Below are 21,775 nucleotides of genomic sequence, written 5' to 3' on the forward strand. Positions count from 1 at the left end.
CTCCATTTCTCTGGGATAAATGCCCGGGAGTGCAATTGCTGCACCATATGGTAGTTGTATGTTTTTGTTTTTTTTTTTTAATTTTTGGCTGCATTGGGTCTTCGTTGCTGTGCGCGGGCTTTTCTCTAGTTGCGCAAGCGGGGACTACCCTTTGGTGCGTGGGCTTCTCATCGTGGTGGCTTCTCTTGTTGCAGAGCATGGGCTTTAGGCACGCAGGCTTCAGTAGTTGTAGCACGCGGGCTCAGTAGTTGTGGTGCACAGGCTTAGTTGCTCCGTGGTATGTGGAATCTTCCCAGACCTGTGCCCCCTGCATTAGCAGGCGAATTCTTAACCACTGTGCCACCAGGGAAGTCCCAGTTGTTTAATTTTATTTATTTATTTATTTATTTATTTATTTATTTATGGCTGTGTTGGGTCTTCGTTTCTGTGCGAGGGCCCTCTCCAGCCGCGGCAAGCGGGAGCCACTCTTCATCGCGGTGCGCGGGCCTCTCACTATCGCGGCCTCTCTTGTTGCGGAGCACAGGCTCCAGACGCGCAGGCTCAGTGATTGTGGCTCACGGGCCCAGTTGCTCCGCGGCATGTGGGATCTTCCCAGACCAGGGCTCGAACCCGCGTCCCCTGCACTAGCAGGGAGATTCTCAACCACTGCGCCACTAGGGAAGCCCCGAGTTGTTTAATTTTAAAAGAAATAGCCAAACTGTTTTCCAGAGTCGTTGTACCATTTTACATTCTCACCAGCAATGTATGAGTGACCCAGTTTCTCTGCATTCTCACCAGAATTTGGTATTGTCACTATTTTTTATTTTAGCTATTCTGAAAGGTGTGTAGTAAGCAATATCTCACTGTGGTTTTAATTTGCATTTCCCTAATAACTAATGAGGTTGAACATCTTTTCATGTGTTTATTTGCCATCTGTATACCCTCTTTGGTATATCTTCATGTGTTTTTCCCATTTTTTAATTAGATTTTTTATTTTACTGTTGAGTTTTGAGAGTTCTTTATATGTTCTAGATACTAGTCCTTTATACGATATGTGGTTTGCAAATACTTGCTCTGATTTTGTAGCTTCTCTTTTCATTGTTTTAACAAGGTCTTTCTCAGAGCAAGTCTGTAATTTTGATGAAGTCTGATTTATCCATTTTTCCCTTTATGGATCTTACTTTCGGTGTTAAGTCTAAGAACTTTTTGCCTAACCCTAGATTCTGAGATTTTTCTCCTATGTTCTTTTCTAAAAGTTTTGTCATTTTACATTTAAGCCCATGATCTATTTTGAGTTAATTTCTGTACAAGGTATGAGGCATAGACCCAGGTGTTTTGTTTTTTGATTTTTGTTTTCTTCTCATGATGTCCAATTGTCCCAGCATCCTTTGTTGAAAAGGTTATCTTTCATCAATTGAATTGCTTTCTCATCTTCATCAAAAAAATCAGCTAGACCAGTTTGTCTGGATCTGTTTCTGCGTTCTCTGTTCTGTTTCACTGATCTCTGTGCCTATCCCTCCACCCGTACCATACAATTTTGATTACTGTACCTATATATAAGCCTTGAATTTGGTTAGATTGAGTCCTCCTACATGACTCTTCTTTTTCAAAGTCGTTGTAGTTATTCTAGTTCCTTTTGCCTTTACATATAAATGTTTGAATAATCTCATTTATATCTATAAAACATCTTGCTGGTATTTTGATAGGAGTTGCATTAAACCTGTATGTCAACTTGGGAAGAACTGACATCTTTACTAGGTTGAGTCATCCAATCTATGACCATGACGTGTCTCCATTTATTTAGATCTTTGAGTTCTTTCATCAGCATTGTGTAGTTTTCAAGATATAAGTCCTACATGTGTTTTGTTAGGTTTATTTCTAAGTATTTCTCTCTTTTTTTCTTGAGCATTTGTAAATGATATATTGTATTTTTAATTTTGGTGAATAATTTGAGTAATCCTTAAAAAACAAAATAAAACCAGAAGAGGGTAAGATCTTTCTGACTGTTCTGAGAATGTAAGGCTCAGCATGTCTGCAATGTTCTATCCACAGTTCTATTGAGAAGAATCCTTAGATGGTTCCTCACACGTTGCTTACAACTGTGACCACAGAGGACTGGGCCAGGGAAGGCACAAGAACTACTGATCCCTGGGCAACCAATGGCTGATGAGTTCGGCACCAATGAGAGCCTTGCCCAGTAGGGACAAGTTACTAAATGAACCTTTTAGTATCTTTCTCTCTGAAAGTTAAACCAGAGATATGTGGAAAGAGTTACCAGGCTACAGTAGAAGCAGAAGTGAAGAAACACACAAAGAAGGAAAACAGAAGCTAGGAGGCATGCATGGGAGAGAGCAGTTAGTCTTGGGAACAGAACCCAACAGACATGCAGAAAAGAAATGCATATGGCTCCAGGTGGACACCAACAACTCCTGGTGCAAAGGGGCGAGAAAGTGACCCAGTCAAGAGAGCCGAGCATTGTCCCAAGTGACCTTCCAGTTCCTGACCAATGACCAGTCTCCACGGGGTACAGAGCCGCCAGTGTTCCTGTTCTAACCCTGAGGACTGATGGAAGGGCTTTCCAGAGTTCCCATGAAGATATTTGCTTTCCTCACTTCCATGAACACCCTTAAAATAAAACTTCTATTAAAATAACTGCACACACGGGACTTACCTGGTGGTCCAGTGGTTAAGAATCTGTCTTGCAATGCAGGAGATGCCAGTTCGATCTCTGGTCAGGAAACTAAGATCCCACATGCTGCGGGGCAAATAAGTCCACATGCCACAACTAGAAGCCTGAGTGCCACAACTACAGAGCCCACGAGCTCTGGAACCCGCACGCCACAACTAGAGAGAAGCCCATGCACCGCAACTAAGACAGGATGCAGCCAAAAAATAAATAAATATTAAAAAAAATAACTTCACACAACCCAGCCCAGGTGTATAAGAAATAAATCAACGTCTACAAAGTCTAGTATATAAGAAATATCACCTTCTACATGCCCTTTAAATCAATCTAAATCTGATTTCCAAACCCTGTCCCGCTGGGTTGAGAGGAAATCCCAACTCAAACTTTGCTTGTCATCGAGTTTTTTACTGTCTGTCCCGCCAGCGCACCCACCACGTAAGCTCCACAAAGCAGGATCTTTGGCTTTGTGCATCAGGCATCCTGGGAGTCGACATGAGCGCCTGGTACAGTGTTTCCTGACCTTCTCAGCACCCCTGGTGTTTCAGCAGATTTTTCATGGAGTTCCTAGGCCAAAAGAAATACCTAAAATTTCTGTTTTATTAACTAGTTAGGTCCAAACTATAAGTATTACATTCTAAAAACTTAGCAGTTGTTTGAAAGAAACCATCACACAAACTAAAAGAAAAATATTTTTAATTCATTCTTTTTTAAATTTTTATTGGAAAATAGTTGACTTACAATGTTGTGTTATTTTCAGGTGTACAGCAAAGTGATTCAGTTATACATATACATGTATCTATTCTTTTTCAAGTTCTTTTCCCATTTAGGTTATTACAGAATACTGAGCAGAGTTCCCTGTGCTATACGGTAGGTCCCTGTTGGCTATCTATTTTAAATACTGCAAGGTATACATGTCAATCCCAAACTCCCAGTCTATCCCTCCCGCCCGCACTTCCCCCCTGGTAACCATAAATTCGTTCTCTAAGTCTGTGAGTCTGTTTCTGTTTTGTAAATAAGTTCATTTGTATCATTTTTTTTTAGATTCCACCTATAAGTGATATCATACACTATTAATATTTCTCTGATTTAATTCACTAAGTATAGTATTCTCTAGGTCCATCCATGTTGCTGCAAATGGCATTATTTCATTCCTTTTTATAAGCACCATTACTTACCAATAGGACATGTGTACCAACCAGGCACTGCAAACTCCTGCCACGTTGGAATTAGATTGGACGTTGGCACCCTCATTTCCGTTCCACATTGATTTTCCTATAGTACTTGAGCTTTTATCACAGCAGCTGCTGGAAACCCAGCTTCGCAAAGATGAACAGCATCTAAAGAGGAATGTAGCTTGGCCTAATATTGAAATTGATCCTCCTTGAGTTAGCAGTGCCTGGTGTTCAACACACGCTTCCCTCAAAAATGTAGACACTCCTTGAAGCCTCTGTGAGTTCACTGCAGCTTGCTAGGATGCCTTGACACACATTTTGAGAATGACGGGCCTAGCACATGGTAGGCATTCCATAAATATTTGTTGGGTAAAAAATTCGGGGTCCCCTTTCCCAGTCAAAGTCACACTAGAATCCAGGAAGGCTATGTACAACCAGGAAAACAAGAGAAGAGCCTCTAGCCTGGCCTGTCCAATATGGTAGCGACCGGCCACATGTGGCTATTGAGCACTTGGAAATGGCGCCAGTCCGAATGGAGATACGCTGTAAGCGTGAACTACATACCAGCTTTCATAGACTTGATACAGAAAAAAAGTAAAATACCTCAGTAAGTTTTTATATTGATTACTTGTTGACAGGATAATATGTTAGACATAAAATATATTATTAAAATTAATTTCACCTGTGTCCTTTTATGGTTTTTTTATGTGGCTACTAGATTCTAGTAGCTAGGAATTTTGGAATTCCAAATGTGGCTCAAATTATACTTCTATCGGTCAGTGCTGCTCTATCCATTGCATTCTCATAGTCAAGGCTGACATCGTCTTAGTCCATCTGGAGCTCCTTGCTTCTGGGCCACAAGGCATGGGAAGATGGGTGCCACCTTCCTTAGCACACAGCACAGCCATCCCTCTGAGGGGCCGCCACCACTTGGGGCCCTGCACGGGCTCCCAGCCCCTAAGCCTTTCTCAGGAACACTCCCCGTCTCTCCTCTCTTCTTATACTCATAGGCCTCACCCATCTCCACCTCTCCTGGGACACTCAGCATCACCCATCACTTCAATGGGCTTAGGCTTTCCTTAAAGACTAGAAGAGCCCCTGGCTTCAGGCACCTGTTGCTCCCGTGGGCTTCCTGCTCCAAAAGAATCCCTCAAGACACAGACACAAGAGAGCATGGCTACCTGCTTGAAAGGGGGAGAACAGGACAACTAGAGGAAGAAGAAACCTAGATGATTACTTCAATACATTGTCACTATCGAACTATTTCATGTGCTTATTTTTACTTGCGGTGACTGCTTTTTTTAACAAGTGATAGCAAGAAAAAATAGCATTTACTTTTAGTTTATTAATGGTTTTATTTAACAAGCACTTACACAGCGGGTGTCACATACCAGGTACTGCTGAGAGCTGTTTACAAAATACTAACTCATTTGATTCTCATTACAACCTTACGGGGTAGGTCCTATTATTGTCCCGATTTTACAGGAAAAAACTGAGACACAGAGAAATTAAGTAACTTGCTCAAGGTCACACAGCTAGTAAGTGGAAGAGCCAGGATTTGAACCCAGGCAGTTTGTCTTTAGACATTGCAGTCCTAATTATATGGTAATTACTGAGAGTTCCTTTTGAGAATCGAATGTTTTAAATGTAACTTATTTTTATAATCAAAAACTCATTTTCCTTGAGGTTGACCTCTAGGATCTCTTTTAAAGATCATGCCTTTGCTCTCTAAATCAGTCTTGCTATGCCATTGACTAAAACACCTAACCATTTGAAAATAACCTCTTTCACCTTTTCAGAAAAGAGCTTTCCAGGAGAGTTTTCTCCCTGATGCTATCAGAGCCATTATTTTTCTTTTTTAGCATTTGTCAAATAGTTGCAATTTGATAGGTGAAGGACTCAAGGTTGAGGTGGCCCTGCCAGAAAATAAATAACACGGTTGGTTTCACAGCCAATGACACCATTCTTCAATTTGCTGGTGAGTTAGAATTTCTTTGAAATATATGTAAAGGACTCTAGAAATAGAAGGTATGGTTCTCTGTCTTCTCCATCCATGAGAAACTTGAAAACAGAAGCATTCGCAGCAGGAATGACCCTGACAACACAGCAGGAACCTCCAAGCCAGTCTTCGCCAAATAGGTGGGATAGAGAAGCAACCCCAGAGGGAAGAAGAATAATGACTCACCTTTGGTTTCAGGTGCTCCTGGGCACCAAACCTCTTAGAGCAGGAAGTTCGATCACAAGTCCTGTTAAGAAACACCAGCTTCATTTTCTGATTCCATTAGCTATTCCTTGACTTTCATTCCTTTGGGGTCAAGGCCACATCAACTCCAGCACTGGGGTCTCCATCAACTGACCACCCAATGCCCTGTCACCTTTGACCCTGGGACTGCAGGTCTGGACAGAGCCATCAAAGGGCTAGCTGTGTGGCTGAGGTTCAGTTTGTGGCTGGGCTCAGTTTTTTGGGGTTTTTTTTATAACCATATTTTTCTTCCCTCTCTTTGTTTGCCAAGTGCTATTTAAATTTATTTATTTATTTTTATTTTTGGCTGTGTTGGGTCTTCATTTCTGTGCGAGGGCTTTCTCTAGTTGTAGCAAGCGGGGGCCACTCTTCATCGCGGTGCGCGGGCCTCTCACTATCGCGGCCTCTCTTGTTGCGGAGCACAGGCTCCAGACACGCAGGCTCGGTAACTGTGGCTCACGGGCCCAGCTGCTCCGCGGCATGTGGGATCTTCCCAGACCAGGGCTCGAGCCCGTGTCCCCTGCATTGGCAGGCAGATTCTCAACCACTGCGCCACCAGGGAAGCCCTGGGTTCAGTTTTCCTGTGACTTTTTTTTTTTTTTTGGCTAAGCCACGCATCTTGTGAGATCTTAGTTCCCTGACCAGGCCAGGGATCAAACCCAGGCCCTTGTCAGCAAAAGCACGGAGTCCTAACCACTGGACCGTCAGGGAATTCACTCAATTATTTTTATATCTTTTGAGACTTTTACAACAGTTTTTCAAATTTTAGTTAGATGCAAATTCTTCAAGGGCAGAATTTTGGGGATTATCTTTGTAATTCCAGGATTTGGCACAGAGAAATCAGCACGGAACTCAACAAAGGTGTGCTGCAGGAAAGAAGGTAGCCAGTCTTCCTCTGTGACCTGCAGGGAACATTGTGATGGGTTTCCTTTTGTCTATAAACATTTTTCCCTTAGGTGAGAATATAAGACACCATTTACAATCCTACTTTTTTTTCAATTAACATGATATAGGCATTTTCATGTGTGCTACAGTCTGAATGTTTGTGTCCCCTCTCCCCAAAATCCGTATGTTGAAAACCTATGCCCAAAGTGATGGCGGGTCATCACTTTGGAGGTGGGTCCTTTGGGAGGTGATTAGGCCCTGAGGGTAAAGCCCTCATGAAAGGGCTTAGTGCTCTTATAAAAGAGGCCCTGAAGAGCTCTCTTGCCCCCTCCACCATGTGAGGATACTATGAGAAGTCTGCGACCATAGAGGGCCCTCACCCAACCATGCTGGCACCCTGATCTCAGGCTTCCAGCCTTCAGAAATGTAAGAATTAAATTTCCATTGTTCATAAACTACTTAGTCTCCAGTATTTTGTTATAACAGCCCAAATGGACTAAGACACTGTTACCGTAAATTCTTCTCATTTTTGGTATGTATATGTGGTTGATTAATATTCCATTTATGAATGTACCAAAATTTTCTAAGCCATTCTTTTGGTGTTCAGCATTTGGATTATTTCCTCTTATTAACTATTATAAATAAATCTATGGCCAGCTCTTTCATCTGCATTTTGGCTTAGTTTCTTAAGATTCCCTGAACTGGAATTACTGGGTTAAAGGGTATGAACAGCTTTTTGCTAATTCGATAGTTTAAAACACGTCATCTTGCGGCTTTAATCTGTATTTCTTTCCTGGCTAATGGCACCAAACATTTTTCTTTATCTTTGTTTACTAGTTGTATTTCCTCCTTTGTGAATTGCCTGTTCATGCCCTTTGTCCATTTATCTATTCAGGTCTTCGTATTTTTCTTATCAATTTGCATGAGTTTTTTTCCATTATGAAGATTCTAACTCTTGCTATATTTACTAAGAACAGTTTCCCTCTTTCTGCAGTAAGGGTTTTAATGTTATAGTGTTTGTTTATTGATACAGACATTTACCAATTTTTTTATAACTTAATAAGTGTTTTCCCTCACACTTTTATTGTTTCTAACATTGAAATTCTTAAAAGAGAGGCCCATACCCACTAGGTCTCTTTCTAAACTTCATTCTCTCCAAAATTCACCATCATCCAGCTCTTGACTCCAGGACGCTTTGCAGACTACCCTTTCTAATGTCACCAATGACCTTCTACCACCTTTCAAGTCCCATAGCCCCACTGGACCCCCTGGAGGCATCTGGGAGGTGGAGAACACCTCTCCCCACGGCCTCAAAGGTAGAGCCCGTTGCCTGCCTCGCCGGCACCATCCACTGTTTCTTGTTGGCTTCTCCTTCTCAGTCCCCTTCACCAGATCTTCCTCATCCTCCCATTTCCAAAAGTTCTGAGAGATGTCTTCTCTTGTCCATTAAGACATATTCCCCAGGTGAGTAAGCTCATCTAGTCCTTTGGCTTTAAATGTCAACTTGATGCTGATGACTCCCAAATTTCTGTTGCCAACCTGAACCTTGCCCCTGAACTCCAGACTCCAGCTTCCTCTGCAACATCTCCACTTGGATATCTAACAGGCATCTCAAACTTAATGTGGCTACAAGACCAGAGTCAAATCCTTGATTTACGCTCCCAGATTTGTCCTCCGCATCCCAACAAATGGCAACCTCAGCCTCTCAGGTGCACACGCTAGAAGCCTGAATCGTCTTTGACTCTTCTCTGTCATACCCGAAATCCAGTCTATCAGCAAGTTTTATTAAATTTGTCTGGAATCCAATCCCTTCACTTCCACCCAATCCAAGACTCCATCATCTCTCACCTGGGCTACTGCTGTAGAATCCCAACTGGTCTTCCTGCTTTCACTCTTGGCCCTTGTATCATCTGTTTCCCACACCACAGCCTTTTAAAAGTAAGGTGGGTCATGTCACACCATGGCTCAGAACCTTCCAATAGAGACTTTACTGTGTCCTATAAGTCTGCACATAATCTGATTCCCACCCCACCTCCCCATCTCCTCCCTTGCTTACTCTGTTCCAGCCATTTTGGTTGAGTGTCTCCTTAAAGACACCAAGCAAGCGCCTGCCTCAGGGAGTTTGCACCTGCTCTTCGCGCCACCCAAAATGCTCCTCCACACATACCCATGGCTTACTGCCTCATCTGCTTCAGATGCTACTCAAATGTCCTCTCATGAGAGACACCTTCCCTCACTCTGCTTTATTTTTCTTCATAGCACTTATTATCATTTACGTATGATATGTCTGTTGTCTGTTTCCACTGACTAGAATATAGCTCTGGGGTAGAGCACCGCAAAGTGGTTCCCCATGACCCCCACCTCCTGGTATACATGCCCTTATGTAATGCCCTCCTCCCCTTGAGTGTGGGCTTGACCTGGCAGCTTACTTCAAAACAAATGCAACCTGGAAAAGGTGATCGAATGCCACCTCCAAGATTAGGTTACAGAAAGACTAATTTCTATCCTACTTCCCCGTAACCTCCAGCCAAACAGTAAGGCCCACGTGGCCATGAATTGATGTCTCTGGCCAACAGCCAGTGAGGACCTGAGGCTAACAGCCACCTGAGTGAGCGGGACACAGGTCCTCCCCAAAAGGCCTTGGGATGATGGCAGCCCCAGCTGATATCTTAATTACAGCCTCAGGAGAGTCTCCAAGTCAGGCCATGTCCAAATTCCTGACCCACAGAAACTGGGAAATAATAAATGTTAGTTGTCTTAAGCTGCTCAGTTTTGGAGTAATATGTTATGCAGCAATAGATGACTAAGACAAGGTCCAATGGGGGAAGAATCTCTGTTTGTCTTATTCACATTATCCCCAAAATCTAGAAAAGTGCACATAATATTACCCAGCAATGTTTCTGAGTGAGTGAATGAATGAATGAATTTCAGGACTTGTGCTAAGGAGATGGTCTGTCTTGCTCTGGACAATGTGGCTTGCATATTTGAGTCCCAGAACTACTTCAGCCATTTTACTACCATTTGTGAAGCCAACCTGAAGGCAAGGCCAACACAGAGGGGGCAGAGCCAGGAAAATAGCAAAGTTGCAAAACCAGAGCCCCAACTAACACACCTGCCCTACCTGCAAATTTTTTTGGTTATCTGAGCAAAGTTTAAGTTAGCCTGGGCTGAGTTTTCAATAACTTGAAACTAAAAGCACACTATTACTTTTTTTTTATGGCATCATTTTCTCCCCTGCCTCCATATGTTCTTCTTTACCTTTTTCTTTCCTCTGCCTACCCCGTTATGGCAGAGATTACAGTTGTCAACCCAGTTTCCATTCTCCCTTCTTCTCTACCAAAAGAACCACGATTTAGTTGGAGCAGTAAGGGGCCTAGCTAAAGAACTACATCTCCCAGCTGCCCTTGAAGATCGGTCATGTGACTAAATTCTGGCCAATGTAAGCTATGGAGTGGGTCTTCTAGAAAGACTTCCTTCAAAGCAGGTTCACTTGGCAGGCAGATACACTTTTCTCTTGGCCTCTTCTGTTTTCCCTCTGCCTGAAATGGGATGGTGGGACCTAAAGTGACCATTTTGTGATTGAAGTAAATTTGAGGAGGAAATACATACTCTAAATATGGTGAGGAAAAGAGCCTGGCTCTCTAATGAAGCCAACATACTAACCCTGAGAACCTCACCTCAGAACTTCTGTGATGAGAGAATTACAAGTCCTAAGCTTATTCCTTGTTTTTTCTGTTACCTGTAGTGTAACTGATGTAACCCTTAAACCCAGAGTCTGTCCTTGTCTTCTCTTTTCATACCACACACTTCTCCTGGCTGCTCTCGCAACTTCAGGAACCATCTACATAATAAAGACTCCCAGACTGATGCCTGCACCTCCTGCCTGTCTCCCAAGCTCCCAAAGTGACTCCTAGATATCCCCACTGGGTGGCACTTAAAAACACGTTAGGGGACAGCATGGACTGTGGAGTCAGGTAGATATCATTTCCAACCCTGACTCTGTTACCCTCCGAGAAACCTGGGGTGAGCAACAGCCTTTCTGAGCCTTATCTGTGAAATGAACATAATAATACTACTTCATAGGGTATTTTTTTTTTTAGAGATTTATTTTTATTTTCTCTTTTTTGTAATTTATCTTTTTTTTATCACCTTTATTGGAGTATAATTGCTTTACAATGTTGTGTTAGTTTCTACTGTATAACAAAGTGAATCAGCTATATGTATACATATATCCCCATATCCCTTCCCTCTTGCGCTTCATAGGGTTTTTATGAGAAAAATATATGTGAAACAATGCCTGGCATATAACCAGCGCTAAATACGTTTAGTTCTCTCCTCCCCATCACCCCCTCCACCCTCTCCTCTGCCTTCTGTTCTCTCACCTTCAGGTAAATGGCTTTACCAACTACCCCATCTCTCAAGCTAGCAATCTTGGACTCTCCTTCAGCTTCTCTCTCTGTCATTCCCCATTATTCCCTCACAGTCAATCAATTACTAAATTCTGTTGCTTTTATCCCAGAACTGTGACTGTGCTTTTCTATCTATCTCCATTATTACTCCCTGCTTTAAACTCTTACTAGCCCTTGTCCGGCTTATTCCTATGGTCAACCACAGGCTCTTCACAACTTACCTTCTATCAGAGTTGCCCCTTTAAAAAAAAAAAACAGGGTCTTGTCTAAACATATCATATCAACCTTTCCTGAATTCTGTTGCCTACAGAATAAAATCCAAATTCTACAAATGATCATCCAAGGTGTCCCCTTCAACCACTTCCTCCTCCCTCCCCAGGTACTCACCATTCTCCAAACATATCAGGCCTTCCCTGACTCTGTCTTCACACCTCTTGGGATGTGTGTGTGCTGCCCCCGTCCCTTAGACCATACCATCATCATCAATATGTGGCCCAGTAGTTTAAACTTTTCTCCCTGCATTTCCCCTTTTGCCTTCACCCATTCTACAAGGATCTGTTCCTAGTCTCAGGGGAGGTGGACAGTAGAGTTGGATTGGAGACACTTCCCTTCCTGGCTTGTATTTCCCCAGCCCTAAGCTCGTTGAGCTGACTAGGGCTTGAGGTGAGGGAGTGTATCTCTGGTGGAAACAGGACCAGAGAGAGATATTTCCCCCAAACCAAGAAGAGATGCCTGGGTCTGGGGAGAGGAAAGAGAGGCCTCTGGGGCCCACCAGCAGCAGGGACTTGAGCCCTGCTATCTAGAAGCACCAGAAGATATATCAGGCAGTTGGTGGAAATAGCCATGATACATCAGGGTGATGGGATCCTCCAGCCAGGGTTCCTGTGTCAGAGAAAGCAGCACAGGGGACTGCAGGGCCCTGCAGGCTAACACACCAGGATATTAGCATGGCCTTGGGTGCAGCCGGAAGCCCCGGGAAGGACTAAGACTGAATTTCCTGCAAGCCTAACAGAATGGGGGCTGAGAGTGAAAATGAAGTTGAATGACAAGAAATCATGAAATGGGGTATATAGTGCCCTGAGTTCCTTACCTGCTTGAGAAGCAAGTCTCCACCCATCTTCTTGGGCTCCTGCCCTGTCCCTTCCCATGTGCCCTCTGATCTCTTGCTCTTGTCTTTCAGCCCCAGATTTCTGGCTCCCTGGACCGCTACAAGGAGTTCTTGCCAATCCTCACAACTTCCCTCCTGGTTCTTTGGACTTAGAGTTTCCTGCATAGCTGTTGACTCTGCTGGCTGCTTGTCCCAACATGCCCCCAGCCAGGCCAGCCTCTGGCCCCACGAGGGTAGGAGTGAGAAGGGACACAGTGAAGAAAGCTTCTTTTTTCCTCTTCTCTATCTGGCAACTTTATTCATCCTTCAGGACTTTGCTAAAATGTCACATCCTGGGAAACTTCCCTGACCTCCCTAGGTAGCGTTTCCTTCTCTGGGTTTCCACAACATTTTGCTTCTACCTTTGTCCTTGTCACATGTATTATTATTTGTGTAGCTACATGGTGGCCTTTTCACCTTGACTATGAACACCCTAGGGGCGGGAACCATGTCTCATTCACCTGGCACAATGTCAGCTACAGAATAGGGTCTCCCAAATTCTTGTTAAGTGCCACTTCTCATGCACCTTTCTATCCTTCTTTTTTCTCTGTATCAGGTAGGCATGTATTTGGCTGCAAGTAACAGAGAACCCAACTACACTGGTTTAAATAGAGATTTACTTTTCTCACTCGAAAAGAAGTCTGGAGGTAAGCAACCTAGGGCTGTCAGAGACCCAGCCTCTTCCTATCTTCCTATCCCGCTAGTTTCAATGTGTTGGTCATAGATGCTCTTGTACCTCCAAGCATTACATATAAGTTCTAAGCAAGAAGAAGTGGGAAGGGTGAAGAGCCAACTATGTCCCTTTTCATCAGGAAAGCACAGGTTTTCCCAGACTTCTGCTCACATCTCACCGGCCGTAATATGTCACATGACCACCCGTAGCTGCAAGGGAAGCTGAGAAGAGGAAGGCGAGGGAGAAAGTGGAGGAACCTGGGTGTGAATGAGAACATTCTTGGGCCTCAGCCCAGACCTACTGAAGCAGAAATGTTGTGGGTGGAGCTCACAGTCTGTGTTGTATCGAGCCCCCTAAACAATTCTGATTCAGCTGAAGTTGGAGAACCATAGCCATATATGATGGCCAGTGTTCTCGTAGGGAAAAATCCTAGACAAGAATTCAAATCACCCATTTTTTATTATAAATTTTGTTACTGGCCATCCAGGAAATGTTGGTTTTCTGATCACTGAGTTGTTGTAAGGACCAGTTTAAATATTGTAGATGAAAACGTCTTGAGAGCTGTAAGTCATTGGACAATTATACTAATTTTGAAATTATAAATTTCTTAGTTCACAGTTTATGTAGCTGACACATTCAGCAGACTGCAAATGCCTGGGAAAAGCAAAACTACCCATAAAAGGTATGAAGAGATTGAAAAGTTACGACAGTAAGGGACAAAAATAGAAATTGAAACCACAGACGTTCAAAATACACTGTTATCAAAAACAAATGTTTGCAGCAGCCCCAGTGGTTGCTGCTACAGGTGGTTTCCATGAGAGGAAGGAGGACATACGTGGTTTCAAAACAAATACTTTGGAGGATAATGAAATGGAGCATTTAGGGGAAAGGGTTGGTAAGAAGATGTGGAACAAATACAAGGGATTTGGTGTTCTGCCATTTGGATTAAACATACTAAGACCCCATTGTCTGAGTTCCAAGTAGAGTGTCCATCCCTCACTGTAGTAAAACCTGCTCACTCAGTCTATTTATTCCACAGCAGTCGCCCATGTAACAGACACTGAGTGGTTTTCACTGGTGAACTTGGCCACTTCATCAGCTACTCACTAGGCCCCAGGGACGTCATAGTCAGATCTACATTTGCCTTCAGATAACATTCTCAGGTTAGGAACTGGCCATGACTAAAATAGCAGAGCTGTACCAACACTGGGAGCGTGACCTGTCTGCTCAGGTGAAAACCACAGTGTCAAGAAGGAAGTTCTGACGACTCTGTGAATACACTAAAAATCAGTGTATGTACAATTTAAATGAGTGGATTTTATGACAGCTGAGTTATATCTCAATAAAGCAGTTTAAAAAAAAATGAAATGTTTGCAGTCAGAGACCCTGTGACACAGAGGCAGTGAGCAACTCAGAGACTGTGTGTCCGTGTGTCAGTTAACTTTGTACAAAATGTGAAGCCAAGGTTTATTTACTGATTGATTTAACATCTGGGCTCCAACACACACGTGCTGTGATAAGAGAGCTTATAGAAGCAAAATCACAAAGCCACGTGCTCCTTGGCCTGGTGAAAGAGGGTAGCAATCTGCATGGGAAAAGCTGATGATGTAACCAGCTGAAACTGGTGGTGACCTGAAGCCCAGCTCAGTTCAAATAAATAGGCCAACGCTGGGTCACAGATTCCAAATATTCAACCACTTTTGGAACTGGACTTCCTGGGGGTGTTTCAGTTCATCAGTCAGATAGAGCCTCACCTATTGCTCCTCCTTCCCCTTCCGTGGACCCAAGTCTTCCCTCACCCCAGCAGAGCCCTGAGTGCAGTGCTAGTAGGTACCCAGGACAGCTGTAATTCCATATGTGATCGTGTTTCCTCTGCTTCTTTCCTGGGGAATTATTACAGTTATTGCTGGTATTGAAACGGAGTTGGTGAGACAGTGAGTCTCAGGGTCAAGTTAGTGACCTGGTTACGTTAGTGACCTGACACTTTAACACCTCTTGATCCCATCCCCTCTCAAAGCATTGGAGGACCCTGATCTGTAATGACCTCCTTCCTCTCTCCCACACCGTGGTCTCCGCTTCTCTGCTGTGCCTTTCTCACTAGCAGTACCAGCGGCTGGAACTTCTCCCAGAGTAAAAATCCAAAATAAAGACAAAATCTCCCTGTCTCTCCTGTCACTTCTAGTGCAGTCCTTCGCTCTCCTTCACAGCAAAATCCCTGAGAAAGAATTGCTTAGTGTTGTGTCCCCCTGCTCTGAAATTCATGTATCGAAGCTATAACCCCCAGCGCTTCAGAATGTGATTACATTTGGAAAAGGGCCTTTCAAGGGGTGATTAGGTTTAACTGAGGCAGTCTGAGTGGGCCCCAATCCAATATGACTGGTGTCCTCACCAGAAGAGAATATTAGGACACAGACAACACAGAGAGACACCATGTGAGGACACAGAGGGAAGGCAGCCATCTGCAAGTCAGGGAGAGGGGCCTCCGGAGAAACCAGTTCTGCTGTCGACATCTCGATCTTGGACTTCCAGCCTCAAGAACTGTGAGGAAATAAACGACTGGTGTTTAAGCCACCCAGCCTGTGGCACTTCGTTATGAGCCCTAGCAAACTAACACACTTAGACTTTCTGCCTCTGCTTCCTCCTCTCCTAACTCTCTCTCTCTCGTGATTTTCCTCTCTCTTGTTAACTTTCTCTTCCAATCAGGGTTCCGTAGCCACCGATCCACCAGCCTGCTCACCCAAGGTTACCGCTGGCCACCAACTTGCTGGCTCCAGAGGCCACTTCACCGTCCTCATCAGACTCAGCTTCTCTGCAGTCGGTCGCACTTTCCTTCCGATACCATTTTCAGCACTTGGATTCCAGGATACTTCACTCTAAGTTTTCACTCACCTCATTGGCTGCTCCTTCTCAGTCTTCTTGGCTGAATATTCCTTATCCTTCTATCTTCTAAATGTCAGAGGCTCAGGCCGCCCTCAGCCCTCTTCTCTGTCCATAGTCTTTCCCTAGGTCATTCCATCCAGCTCTATGGCTTTAAATATCAGTAAAAAGCTGACATGTCACACATTTGCACCAGCAGCCCCCAGCTGTCCCTCGAGCTCCAGGCTCAAATATTCAATTGCCTGGAACATTTCTCCTGAATATCCCAAGAGCATTTCAGACTCAACATGTCTGAAACTCCAGGCTCTAATTTCCCATCACATTTAGAATGAACTCCAAATTTCTCATCCCTGCTTGCACGTTCCCTCATTACTCTTCAGACCCCATCTCCTTCCACTGCTCCCTCCCTCACCACCCTCCAGCCACACTGCCGGTCCTCTACGTACAGCTGGGGTGGCCTTTACACTTACTGTTCCTTCTGCCTCTCCTACGAGTCACTGGTTAGAGCTTCACAGAGCCTATTTTGTCCTTTACACCACTCAGGGCTTGACTCAAAATTCACCTTCTGGAGAGGATTTTCTTGAACCACTGTCTCAATATCACTCTCCTGAAGGCTGTAGAACTCAATGTTACACTAATGACATTTAATAACATGTTATTAGGTTACACTAATAACATTTTAATAAGCTCATACTATAGTACCCAGCATTATATTAAATGCTTTACATGCATGATCTTATTTAATCTTCAGAACCACCTAATGAGACATTCTTATCATCCCCATTTTATAGGAGAGGAAACTGAGGCTAAGAGAGGTCAAACCCAACATCATATAGTTTGCACTAAGGGCTGATTCCGGAACTGTGCTCTTAACCATTAAATTCAGTTGCTTCTCTCTTTAAATGCTGTTCTTTATTATGGACAATATGGTTTCTAGGAGTTTACTTTCCAGGATTAATTAGTTTCAATTGCACTTGTGTCTGAGGAGGTAAAGTAACTCTGGTGTATCAGTGTGTACTAGGGAAGGGTTTATTTTCCAAACTCTGGTTTTAAACATTCAGATAATACAAAATGCAGGCTTCATAGGGACAAATTCAAACATGGGTTCAGACCACCTCTGTGGTTCTTGCTTATAGACTTATTAAAGAAGATGAGGGTATTTGGCTCTTAACTTAGTTGTTTGGGGGCACTCAAGTTCTCCAAAGCTATTAATGCTTATAAGCTTAGGTTTTTTCTTTTTAAAAAATCTTATTTCTACAAGGTGATTAGAAATAAAATCCTTAAAGTAAAATCCTTAGAAAAAGGTCAATGTGCTGATGAGAACAAACATTATCAAAAACTTTTACATGTCCCAGGCACTTTCCTGCTTTCACTGTCTCTTAAGTAGGTATTATTTCCCCTCTTTTACGATGGAGGAAACTGAGGCACTCAGAAGATAAATAACTATCCCCACTACAGCACAGGAAATCTGCAACTTCCTGTTCCTTCCTTCTTTACCAGACAGCACATGCCCCGAAGTGGTTTTGCCTTCCCAAGATGCCACACAATTGACTACCTGAGAGCCATTCTGTGACACTTGTTCTTAGGGCTCTGAAATTTAGTTCCATGATATAATGATAAACACGAAAAGTTACTTCTCAGGGACCTATACGCCTTTGTGGAAGTGTGGCCAAAACCCAAAAGGCTACAAAGGAATTTAAAGTTCTGGGCCAGTCCTCTTCAACTCAGGTAACCGTCAGATACCAGATTGTGCTAAATTCTCAGTGACACTGTCTAGTACGAGAACAACGCTATTCCTTGAGCACAGGGACTCTCTACTTGCAACCTTTGCACTGGCTCTTCTGGCTGCCTGGGCTGCCTCTTCCCTCATGTCCTTCTGTCCTCAGAGAAGCCCGTATGACCATCCTACCTCCCCACCAGCCTCTCTCTAACCCTGTATCCAGCTTTGTTTTTCTTCACAGCACTCATTACATACCATACTTATCAGCTGATTGTATCTCCTCCATTAGAGGGAAGCTTCCTGAGGGCTGAGACTTTGTTTTGTTCACTGCAGTATCTCCAGTGCTTGGCATAGAGTAGGTGCTCATTAAATAATTACTGAATGAATGAATGGATGTTGTAAACACAGCAGGCCTGAATGAATGGGTGGGTGATGTTCAGTCTTTATGGGGCTATACTATTCACATCCCCCTTCTGTCTGAGCTACAAAGGGAGAGATACGACTACTCCTGCCAGAGAAGTAAACAGGAAAAGAGACCCCAAAAGAATAGAAATCGAAAACCCTCCTGCCTCTGATGAGCAAGGTTTTCATGGACAAAACCATGAAAAACGTGGACATTTAAGAACACGAATTAATCTTGCAAAATGTAATGGATCTTTAAGGTAGTTAATTCCAGCAAAAAGAATAAGCCAATAAACAAGTTTTCCTTAAATAGGCAGACTATGCAGGCAGTATGCAACTTACATAAGTAGCAATCACATTGTCTGCGTCACCTTTTTGAGAAAGGCAGCAAGACACGTTCTGCTCAAGCTGTCCCCATAACAGAGTGATTCATGCTTACAGACCCCACCTGGGGCTACCTCTGGCACATGCAGGCTGTTGGGCAATGACCCAGAAGTAGCCGTGTGAGTGAAGAGGTAGCTTTAGCAGCAGAAGCTACAAAAGACCTCTGCTCACACACTTCAGATAACGGCTGCCACTGCCCTGGGACTGGTCATGACTGCCCCACGCAGCGGGTCTCTTCAGCTTCATGGCTCCCTGGGGTGTGTGCTGGCATATGGAGGGCCATTCTAGATCATAGATCTAGGGCACATCCATGAAGGGATGACTCACTTTCTGCTCTGCTGTAAGGATGAGTTTTAATATAATTTTAAATAACTGGACACTTTTCTGTGCATTCACCTAGAAAATAAAAAGCCTTTAAAGTCAGGACTTTACAGAAACTGGAGAAAGCACACTAGGTCTGGGGAACTGTCATCAATCACTCACAATCCAGCACATGCCACCACAGCTCTTGGGGGCTCTTCTCCCCAAACACTGGCTGCTGAGTGAGGTGGTCCGGCCTCCCTTCTCCTTTCTGGAGGCTCAGCCAGAACACAGACCCTTTTCATTTTAAGGATTTTATTTCTAATCAATCATCATGTGGATACAGGGTTTAAAAAAACGAATCTGCCAGAGTTACAAAGGTTCCAGAGTCTTGAAAAGCTAGCACACAATGGCCCTAGTATCATTCCTGACTTCTTCCTGAGATGGTAACTGGCAGCCCAGTTGGATTTCTGTTGCCTGTTTTTATTTCAGACAGTGGAGTTCACCAAACCTCTCGCTTCCTTCTGTTCCAGGCTTTCTGGAGACCAAGACAGACCCTTTCTTTCTTTCTCTTATGACAATAGATTTCACTGGAATTCCAAATGATTGTTTTCTCAAAATTCACCAAAAAAACCCCAAAAAAACCAAAGTCTTTCCCAGATACTTGACAACATGCTGGTCGGATGGTAGAAGCCCATTAGACCATATGTGTTGATGGACAGACTGAAAATTACCTGGGAATACTTCATGTTTGGAGTCTTCTCAGTACAGACTGAACGACTTGTTGCTTTGTTGTTCCAAGGTTGCCCTGAGCAGCCAGCCTATGGGGTTCTCCATCTGCAGCTTGGTAGGAAACAACATTCTTCAGCAGCCTTGATGCAACTGGCAGGGTAATGGCCATAGACTCCTTTTGTTAACAGGAGGCAGAGGTATTAGCTGTACTGTTTCTGGATGTTGGCAGAAATGTGGTCCTGCCCTGTGGTCCTTCAGAGCAAAACTTGAGGTTGAATCTCTTTTGTTGGGGTAGATAAGGCAGTGTATTGAGCTCCATGGAAAACAGACAGGAGGACGCTGACAGATGGGGAAAGGGTCACGCCCACAGCAGGGGCTCAGCCTAGAAGTGGGTACTATAGCAACCCACTGAGAATTACCCTGTGAATTAAAGGATGGTTGGATTCACTGGGTCTGCCCTGGTTGAGTCTTTGTCAGCCAACAGACAAGAGGCTGGTTTGCAGCTGTGTGATTTGACAGTTTGGTTGGGTTCAGACAGCTCTGTGCTGTGGAGATGACATTACTCCTGAGTCTCACTGCATGTATGTATGTAAACCAGTGGCACACCACGGAGGAAGGCAATGGGAGCCACCCACTCTACATGCAGGCAACAAGCAGTGAATTTCTGTGTGTGTATGTGTGTGTGTGTGTGTGTGTGTGTGTGTGTATAGAATTTAAAAACAATTAAAAAACTGACTAAAATTCAGTTTGCTTTTTATTATTTTCATGCTCCAACAGTTCCAAACAATGTACAGTGATAAAATACTCCTCCCTCATAGAAGCAGACTTCTCCCATGCCCCCTCCTCCCACCCTTGGTGTAACACTGGGATAAACAAGCACCAGGTGGGACGATTATAAATCAGCAAGAGAGTAAACAGAAAGCAAATGACTCCTGAGATAAGATAAAAAAAAATTATCCCCAAAACTCTGCTTTGTGAAGTTTACAGAAGGTTGATCTATATGCTATGGGCCTTTCTCTTGTTTAGCTTTGTGTTTTGGTGTCCTATTGCTGCTTTTAACCCCCCCCCCCCCCAACATTTAGTGCCTTAAAACAACAATCATTTATCTGCTCACAATTCTGCAATTTTGGCAGGGCTCAGTGAGGATGGCTCATCTCTGTTCCATGTGGTGTCTGCTGGGCTTGGACCTTCTTGGAGGGCTTTTTCACTCACAAGTCTGGTACCTCAGCTGAGACAGACTGAACATCTAGGGGCTAGTCAGGCATCTCTCTCTTTCCATGTGGTCCCTCCACATAGCTTGGACTTCCTCACAACATGATGGGCTCTTCTTATGTGGTGGCTGGCTTTCCCCAGACTGCAAAGCAGAAGCTGTCAGGCTTGCTTAATGTCTGGTCTTGGGAGACCTCAAACATTATTTCTGCCACATTCTATAGGTCAAAGCAGTTACAGGGTCGGCCCAGATTCAACGGGAAGAAAAAATAGACTTCACTTCATGATGGTGATATTGTTGTGACCATCTTTGGAATCATCTACCTCACATTGTTTTTCTATCATAACAAGGCATTGTATGCTTTCACATTGTCTGTAATGGTGATAAATCTTATCAAGTTGGAAAAAGGTAGGTCTCCATGTGACCTTTTAAAAATTAGACCCTTAAAATTATCATCTTGCCTGGGTTCTGAATGGGAAGATGGTCTCTTCACGAATTGCTAAGAAGAAACAAGAGATTATGGGGCTCCTAATGTAGCAGTGACATTTGAGAGAAAATATTAGGATTAGCCAAAACCTAAAATCCAAGTTAAAGGTTTGGTCTACTTTCTGAGAAAAAGTCAAATGGCTCCCAAATTTTGGTTATTACTTCTGGGCGTCAGACAATCCCCCGCACTTTGATTTACACCCTTTAAAACCAGTATTGTTGGAAGCAGACTGACCACAGGATACTTGTGAGGGCCGGAATGCGAGAGTCAGATACTTTCAGATACTTAATGTATGATACACCTGTTGAGGGTCGCTATAAATTTCACCCTAGGTTAGAGAACCGCATCTCAGTCCAAACAAGATCCATCTAAGAGTGGAGACACATCAAAATGACTCCCTTGCCTTTGCCAGACAGTGAATCCATCGATACGTGTACAGAGCTTTGGTTTGGAAAGTATTTTCAAGCCCA

This window comes from Balaenoptera ricei, chromosome 17 (genome assembly GCF_028023285.1).
Source record: "Balaenoptera ricei isolate mBalRic1 chromosome 17, mBalRic1.hap2, whole genome shotgun sequence".
Classification (NCBI taxonomy): domain Eukaryota; kingdom Metazoa; phylum Chordata; class Mammalia; order Artiodactyla; family Balaenopteridae; genus Balaenoptera; species Balaenoptera ricei.